This window comes from Calonectris borealis, chromosome 18 (assembly GCF_964195595.1).
Source record: "Calonectris borealis chromosome 18, bCalBor7.hap1.2, whole genome shotgun sequence".
In the NCBI taxonomy this organism is placed as follows: Eukaryota; Metazoa; Chordata; class Aves; order Procellariiformes; family Procellariidae; genus Calonectris; species Calonectris borealis.
In genome coordinates, this window is record NC_134329.1 from 5,174,432 (window position 1) to 5,184,000 (window position 9,569).

Consider the following 9,569-nt stretch of genomic DNA (forward strand, 5'->3'; position numbering starts at 1 on the left):
CCCCCCACGAATTTTCAGGCATTTTTGGGCTGTGACTCCTTTTTTGGGCTGTGACCCCGTGACCCCCCATCCTCCACTCACCTGGCTCCTCCACCGCATCATCACCCTCCTGGTGATGCTGGGGTGCCCCAAATGACATCATCACCCTCCTCAGCCCCCCCAACAACCCCTTTTTATTCACCTCCAAAAAAGGCACATAACAAGGGAAACAGCCTCAACCGGCAATTCGTTACTTTAATAATGCCATTTATATATGTACACACACATCCCACTCCAAAAAGGGGAGCTCTGCTAGAAAAATAAAGGGGGGGTGGCCCCCCCAAACAGTTGCAGCCTCCCCAGCCTGGGTCCCGCAGGCTGGCAGCTGCCCCATGCAGGGCAGGGGCGGAGCGGGCCAGAGTGTGACACATCTCTTGCTCGGGCTCTGCTCCACGATGTTCCCGCTCTGGGACAGGCTCCCCAGGGCCACAAACGTCCCCACTTCCTGTTGGCCCCAGACTCCCCCCACCAGACAGCCCCCGCTGCCGCACCTGTGGGGCATCCGCTGGAGACCCAGCCAGGAGCCTCCGGACACGGGGCTGGCCCCTTACCATCAGCACGCTTAACAACCGGCAGGCAAACCTGGGCTGGGGGTATCTATTGAGCACCACGAGACGCTTACAGAAAGACATCTGAAAAACAAAATCCCAAATTATATTTCAACAGATTAAAAAAATAGCACCAAAGAAAGTAGAGGAATTTGGTCAGAATAAGGGATAAGATAGTAGTTGAGCTAAAGGAGGAGTCCAGGTAAACAGTCAGCTCAAAATACAACACATCCTTTAAAAGCTAGCGTGATTTGAACACTTAAAATCAGCATTAAGACTAATTGATACAATTTTGAATACATTCTTAGCATAAAAGGAAACACTCTTGCTGGCATTGGAAAATGCCTCGTCCCTTCCTTACAGCACTGCTGCAGGGCGACAACCCCGGAAGGCTACAGGACAAGGTTGTACCGTAATCAGAATCTATGCTTACGGATCCACCACAACAGCTACAGCCCTTGCACTGCTGCTGCACATCTTGCTTGCTTGGTCAATAAAGCTGAACGTGAAGTGTAAAACCTTAAAGAGTAAAACAAAAAAAAAAGAACAAATCTCAGTCATTCACTTTATGCTAAAAAGGTATGCATATGTTTATATACATCCAATAAAAATACTTATACTATAGAAGTATTTGATTTTCCTTTTGCATTAATTTAACTTGCATAGCTGTGAATTGATACCATTAAATTATCTACCTCCAAAATACTATACAGCTATAATTTGACTAAGGGGTTTTTGTGTGTTACATAATTAGGAGGGACATCTGGCCAGCTGCACTGCCCGAGAGAGATGCTACTGAAGTGCCAGGGAAACACACCATTGAAAGCGAGACAGAAATAAAGTACATCAGAGCACTCTGCCAAAATATTGGGAAAAAAAACCCGTAACATTCAGTTGCCTCTCTTTTTAAAGACTTAGAACAAATACTTAACTGCTTAAATACACGTAATAAGTTGTATGCTACAGCTACTTGGCAGTTACAGTTTAAACAATGCAAGTCAGTTTGTAAATTATACAATTTTAACTTTTTTAAAGTTTCATTTATGATAGAAAAATCAGTGAGATAAGAGATCCCCCCTTTGGTTTTACTTTTGGAAAAAAAAAAAATTCAAATCCCCAGTGCTGCAATACATAAGGCTACCAAAAAGGACTGGCAGATTTGCTAATGCTTTTGGCTGTACTGAAGCATGCAGAGGAACAAGTTTTTATGGTTTGTTCACTGTTAAAACTGAGAACCTAAAGACCAGCAAGGCCATCAACTTTTAGAAGACATGCTGTGCTTGGGTCTTTGAAAGGAAATTGACTTACTTTTTTTTTTTTTTAAAAAGAGTGAAAGTTTTGTTGCTGATGACCTCTACTGCCAAGTACATAATCTCTGAAGATCCACTCTGATGGGAAGTTCATAAAATGCAACTCCTTTGAAGGAGAAAGATTTCCATTTTTCCTTCTCACTTCTCACTACTACCCAGCTCACCTCAAATGTTCATCCAATTTCAAAAGCGGTCTGCGTGGTGCCTGCGAAAACCAAAGAGAAACGCTTAACTGAGCTGCCACATGATTCTCTGCTCTTAGACACTGACCCAGCCAATGACCTCACCTTCTCGGCCCACTCACTCATTGGCATGCGGCTTTGCCCCCCCCCCGAGCCTGCTTGCAGCATGTGCAAAAAACAAAGCAAACGGATACATGCTGAGATACTGCCCAAAACTGCAGCCTGCCCGCACCAATTCCCATCTTCTGCTCCTTTACCTTGGCTGCTCACCCATCTGGCCTCTGCCATTTACAGGTTGCCACACTGAGGCTTGGGTATCACCTGTAAAACACAAACAACAAGGGATGCTTATAACTTCACCAACAATATGACACCTGAAAAAATAATTGCTACTTCAGCCCACTAATCATTGCTCACTTTGCCCAAGTTGCCTCTGGTGCCGATATCCCACTTTGTTCATTGCTTTGCACCTTCAAAATAAAAAACACACATAAAACCTACACATTAGTTGTATAGCCACCAGTTGCATCTTCTCTCTGACCATGCGCTGACCCACCTTCTTACAGTGCTCCACTCCTCTCTGCTCCATTGCCTTTTGGTGCACGGCTTGTCCCTCTGCATCTGCAAAAGCAATATCGAACAAGTAACCCAGATGTGGGGCGACAGCTTAACAAATCCAGACGTCTTGTTTCCATTTAGGAATACCATGATTCCCTGGCCAGCACACACTCACATTTTGCATAAAGGACCCTGGACCCTCTCTCTGCTCAAACGTGTCCTATCCCAAACTGCCCTCTCCACCACACTGAATTTAAAACCCCATGCAAAGATAGCATCGGCCCCTCAACTTAGCTTTCAGAAGGTTGGGGTTCAGAATCCATCCTTGATAAAGACCGCCTAGGCTAACTAGGATGTTGCTGCGGTTGCGCCCAGTTCCTCTTCATCATCTGCAGAGTGCCATTAGTTAGTTTCACACCAGTCAACGCTGATCTCTTCTGCAATGAGAGCCTCCTCGAAAGTGCCATGGCATTCTGCTTGCTTGCTGTAACACTGGATGTCGTGACCAGTGTCACCCAGGGCACCTAGAAAATCAAAGAGACAAAGTAACTGTTGTGCCTGGAAGCAGTCACCTGCTCGCAAACTCGACAGCTCAAAAATAACTGCTGCTATGGTTTGGTATCACACCTTGCCCAACATACTCAGGGGTGGACACCCTGCTATGCACGTGATTGTGAGTCGTTTTGCACCTTCAAAACACAGAGTATTAACAGGTCATATAGGCAACAACAATGGAACTGTTCCCTCCATTTTTGAGTGCAGACCAACCTTCTTATGGTGCTCTGCTCACCATCTCCCTTTGGTGTGCAGCTCCCTGCTGTGCATCTGCAGCAACAAAGTAAAAACAAAGTCAACCAGATGCTGACAAATACCCTAACAAACACTGAACCTTCCCCATTCTGTCTTCTTCGCTCCACTAGCTTTGTCAATCTGTGCTTTGCGCTCCTATCTGCCATGCTGAGTCAGTTACATCAGCAAGTTCAAGAAAAACAACAACAGTAATACCCATAAGAAGTATACAGCCATTCCTCTTCTTTCCCCCATCCCAATAGCCACATCCCAGACTTACTCTTTCCCCCAGCACACTAACACAGCTCCGCTCTCCTCCTGTGCCGCACCTCTGGGGTCAGTGGCTGCATCAGGTGCCAGCTTGTATAGTCAGTCGGTCTCCAATGTCTCAGGAACCATAACCTTTGATGCTAGGCCCGCCTTGGGAAAATGCAGAGAGGTACATAGATGTTATATATTGCTTTCCAAAAGAGAGAGCCTGCCATGCAAAACAGACTAAAAAAGCCTTTTGACTTACTTACATACTCAGGCAACACAGAGACCCCAAAAGCAAAAAACCCCCCCATCACAGCCCGCAACCCTGTTCACTCACCTCTGCTGTTGCACTTTGCTCAACTGTCCTGCTTAGCCTAGACCTATTACTTGAACTGCAAGAGTAAGTCAAACCATCCACCGACACACAGAGATTACAGTTACTGCCAGATGACTCAAATATAGGTAGAGACTGATAGAGCTCAAAAACTCAACCCCACAAACACCAGAATAGGTACAGGTAGCAAACAACTGTGGCTGGTGTAACAGACTCTCCCTTTATGGATAAATAACTATTAAAAGACTCCATGAACTGCAGCACGGAGAACCCCTCAGTAGACAGCATGCTCAAATGAGCACCAACATAAACACCACATGAAACTGGGTTGCTGGACGCTGCCAGCAACGTACAGAATGCTACACTAAAAAGTCTTAAGCCAAAACTGCATAGTAGTTACAGGAGACCCAAGTGCACATAGATGCTGAATATGACCTGGTGGTCCTAAAATCTAATGGAGGCCACTCAAACCCAACTGCTTGATGAGAACAGCTTCTTGCCAAAATAGAAGCTCAATGAGGAAAAGCCAAAGGTGATGCAAACAGAGCTATTAAAATCTCAGTACAGAAGTATGCATTACTTAGGTGGCAGGACAGTTCTGCCAGATTGGTCCGACCCAAGCACCAGGTTCTAATGCCTGACCAGCGGTGTCCGTGATATCCCTCGCAGCCTCGAACGTAATAGACAGCTCCCCTGTCTGGGACCATGTTTTGCATGTCCAAGCCCCTGCCTCCAGCCATGACTGGGCCTCCCCACGATGAAAAATCAAATAGAACAAATAAGAACCTTGCTTCATCACCTCGGCCTCCAAAAGAAGCTTCCTTCCTCTGCTGACAGTCGACACAGATATCTTCATGCCATTCCTTGAATGCAGGCTAGCCCTTGGGTGCCTGTACTGCCAAAGGAAGAGAAAATGATTATGCTCTTATAACGTGCTCCATTATCCTCTTGTTCTTCAAGAAATCAGAAGACAGCTACCATACCAATTGCTGCATAACCAAAGAAGTTCGTGCAGGAGATGACTGAGCCCCTCCCCATAAATGGAAAACTCTTCTATGATCCTGCCTTGCCTTTCAGCAATGGCACCTGCCATCAGGGTGCCCCAAATCCCCTTCATAAGTCCCTAGGAAAACCAGGTACACCTAGTTCAGAACATCTGGCAAATAAGATATTACCTAAAAACATATGTGTACCCCATCTTATCCCAAAACCAGTCAGATAGCTGACTTCCTCCGACACAAAACTCACATCTTCGACAAATACACAAAACAGAACGACATTACACCAAACAGAACAAAAACCTTACCCTCTGACACACTCTGAAAGAGATTAGTGCACCCACATAATATATACTCACACGATAAATCCATGTACCGGACTTCCTCAGGGTCAGCCCTGCAATGATGAGAGGAAGCCCGACACTACCTCCCTGGATGCTCTAGTGTTCTGCTCCCCTCTCCGCTGCTCCCATCATGGGAAAACACTGGTGATGATATCTGGCAAAAAAAAAAAAAAAAAGAGAAAAGAGCCACAGGGACCTGGATGTCAAAAGGAAGACCTGACTTTACCTGCAGGAATAAACAAAAGAAACCCTGCCAAAAAAATTCTAATCAAAACCCGGGAAATATGTAAGACCCAGGAAGCTCAAAAAGACAGGACACCATACCATGCAACAACAGAGACTGCTTGACAGATGAAGCCACAAGGACAAGAGATCCACCAGGAAAGTGGCTCCGGACCCTTGAGCCCAATTACCTACATAGCCCCTTAGGGAATTACAGCAGTAGTCAGCCAATGGAAAAACCACAACAGCATGACATGGTGACTCAAAGATCTAAACCGGACACCTTACGACTACAGAAACTGGTGCTAAAAACACAACAGAAAAACAAGAGCAAGAGAATGTAGCTGCCATGACTGATACTAGAGCAAACCTCATTGGACACTTAAGGAAAAAGGCAAAACTGGAATAATAGAAAAAGCTCGCATGCCCAGGACTGCAATAAAAGAAAGACTCCTGGCTGGAGATTGGTACGAGCACAAATAATACACATCCTCTTCTCCAAGAAATGCCAGAGAAGACAGTGATACAAAACTGCACTGGAAATAAGTGCCTAGTCTAAGTAACAATGGCTGTGGCATCCAAATGGACGCAAAAATTGAGTCAGGGAATGAACCTGGTCCCCACCCCCTCAGACACAACATGTAACCTCCTCCCTCCTGGAGCACTATGTTGAGGCACTTTTTACTGAGCATAAAGGGACATGAATATGAGTTGAAAGAATAAAGCAATTGTTTATTAATTAATACACATAAATGACACCCAGGAGTGAGTGTATTACTGGTTCACTGCCAGTATGCTGTGACACCTGAGAGGCCATTACTGGATCACTGTTTGTCAGTGCAGTAGGGAAGGGTCACCTCCTACCATTGATGTGGCAAGAAATTTAAGTAGCTGCCAGCTTCTCCCCTGCTTTTTATTTCAGGGATAGGATTCAGCTCTGGTATTTGAGAGGAAAACCCCAGATTTCACCTGTCTTTTGCCCTACCTCTAGAATAGAGCCCCCCGCAATTTTCACAGCTCTCAGCTGACTCATCATCTTAGCAGTCTGATATAGTGTGAGGTGGCTGCACCGTATCAAACCCAGACCTTAGATCAGAGCACAGAACTGAACCCTGGTTGGCACAGGAGAAGGTTACGTACCCCACAGAAGGAATCACAGCCTAGCATTTAGGGTTCAGGACTTACAGTTGATTATCTTAGGATTTAGACATTACCATTTCTTTAAGTCGTCAATCCTGAATCTAAGTTACAAACTGGAAATCTTGGAACCAAAATGGTTGTTGGGGATTTAAGGTTTATGGATGATGTTACATTTTAAATCCCAGCAAATAACGACCCCCACAAAATAAAGTAATAAACTATAACCCCTGAGTAAGAAACTCTCGGCAACAAATTCTCAACAATAAACCATAAGCGGAAGGCTCTGAACCCTCAGTTTTAAGTAAGAAATACCAAAGCACATTTGAGCAGGAAACCAGTAGAGAACCAGAGGAATTTTTGCCCACAGCTTTAAAAGTTGGCATTTCATTTGGAAGTGCAGCAGAACAGAAAGACACAGGCCAGAATGTACTTCTGCTGGACCTGCCTTCAACACCAGAAGCACTAATTCATCTGCATCAGGGCCAATTATCTTTTTTTTTTTTTTTTTTTTTTTTTTTTTCCTCAGGTCCACAAGTAAACATCCAGAGCCAGTGACACTTATTATCACTAACCAGCCTTTCCTTAAGGAAAGCAGAACCTCCTGAGAGAGAGAGAAGCATCTGTGATAACCGGTAATATTCCTCCCGCAGTCACTAACAGCACCTCAGAAACCTTTTCCTCTGGCCAGTAAATCCCACCCTGAAAACTAACCAGAAAGTGCCTCACGTAGCAAAGGTAAAATACTGCACCTGGGGAAATGTTTCTTATGATGTAAAATAGACGTTATTTTAGCCTGTTACTCACACAATGAACATCGGTAGTTCCAGCTACTTAACCACTTGGCATATCACTCAAATTCCCACTGCTTAGCAAATGCATGTCCTGCGCAGTGCCCAGTCATCTTCGGTCTCACAGAAACGAAGTCCAGCTCCCTCCACCCAGCAGCATGCTGTCCTCAACTAGGGCACAACCACCTTCCACCCACCCAACCTCCGCAGCATGCAGTGCAGCCCCAGGACTTGGCTATGCCCAAGGGGCAAGTCAGAGGTCGTCCTCTGTGGCCGGCCTGAGCTCTCTGCAGAGTTCCCAACTGTGACGCTCCTTCAACTGCCAGGCTACATCTCAGAACCCACAAAAGGCTGGAACAGTTACCAAGCAGCCAGGCAACTGCACAGCCGTCCCAGAACTATCCCCTAGCTCAAAGACCATAATTTTTCCTACAATGAAGACTGTCTCTACACTGCTTTGGTCCCCTTCTCTGGCTCTGTTTCATACCCCTAAACCCTACCCTAACCTAACGCTAATCCCTAACCCAGTGCCGAAAGACTACTACTCCCATCGTGCCCCGCAAGCCAACACAACCGACCGGAAGCCCGGTGCCGGAAGACTACCGCTCCCGGCACGCCGCGGAGACGTGGCCAACCAGCAGCCTGTGCCAGGCGCCTACAGCTCCCGGCATGCCTCGGGACAGAGAGGCATTTTACACTTCTCGCAGTAGCGTGCTAATGCGCTTGGTTCGCCCGTGCGCCACCACAGAGCGGAGCTGCCCGGTGCTTAGCACTGTCCGGGGCTCCCCAGGACAGCCGTAATCTGATCCCGATTCAGCTGCTACCCGCAGCCGCCTCAGCTGCCCCTTCGGCTCCGTTTCTCATGACCCGTCCACGGCACCCGCACTCACTCAGGTTGCCCAGGACGGTGCCGGGCACGCAGACCCTGGTCTCATGCGGGACACGCAACTCCAAGCACAAACCCACCTCTTCCACCCCACCCACCCCCGACTCCTCCACCCCCCTTCCTCTTACTTTCAGCTCACCTCCTCGACGCAACCGAGTCCCAATAGGTAGGGCTTGGCAAAAGCTCCGTTGTCCCTGCCTGACCTCAGCTCGCAGTAGCTGCAGGTGGCACAGTGCCCCACCCATGGCTTTTACACAATCCTGAAGAGTAATGCCCTGCAGCCGCAGCCCCTTAGAGAAAAAGGGGCCGTTAGTACTAATGGAGCGCCTGTGCTTGTCGGCTACACCCAGCCATCATCAGCCTTACAGCTGCAGCCCGTGCGTGCGGGGAGTGGGGCGGGGTGGGCACGGCCATCAGACCGAAACAGATAACTGGGGCCTGCAAGGGCAGCAGAGGTGCAAAGTACTCCAGAGCAGGTCGCTGAAAGCTGACTGGAGAGCCCTGGGCTGCCCAAAAAGGAAGCAGTCGTCATGAGGGGACCAGAGAGCAAATGGAGGGCTCAGGGGCACCAAAAAGCAATTTATGCGCCTTGGGGCAAAAGGAGCATAAAGAGGACAAATGAAGGGCCTTGGGGCACTGTTACTTCTGAGGTTTGATGCTCACATTTTTAGATGGAAGACTTGGGAAGTAACTGATATAAACTGATTATGATATTTATTGATTAGTGAACACATTATGAGGATTTGGGGAAGCAAAAAAGAAAATAATAATTAGCTAGATAAATAACACTTATATTAATTCACAATTATATGATCATGCAAACTATTCCATGCAACTATAAAGCTGTTAATTATTGGCCTTAAATCTAACAAATCACATATATTGCCTGTGGGTTCTCCCAGGAGTCTTCCTCTGCTGTCCTGGTGGACTTGGGATTCACTGATCAGCTTTACTATCATCTGTAGGCACCTTGCATTTCTATCATCACAGAGGTGTCCTCTGTTGTTCTTTTACTAGACCTAGACAGGCTGCAGGAATGGCCAGCATTCAACATGGATAGAAATTCAACAAGGACAAATGCACCCTGGCAGGAAGAAACCCTCACAACAATACAGACTGGGAACTGACTGACGGGGTAGCAGTTCTGCAGAAAAGGACCTGAAGGTCCTAGCAGAC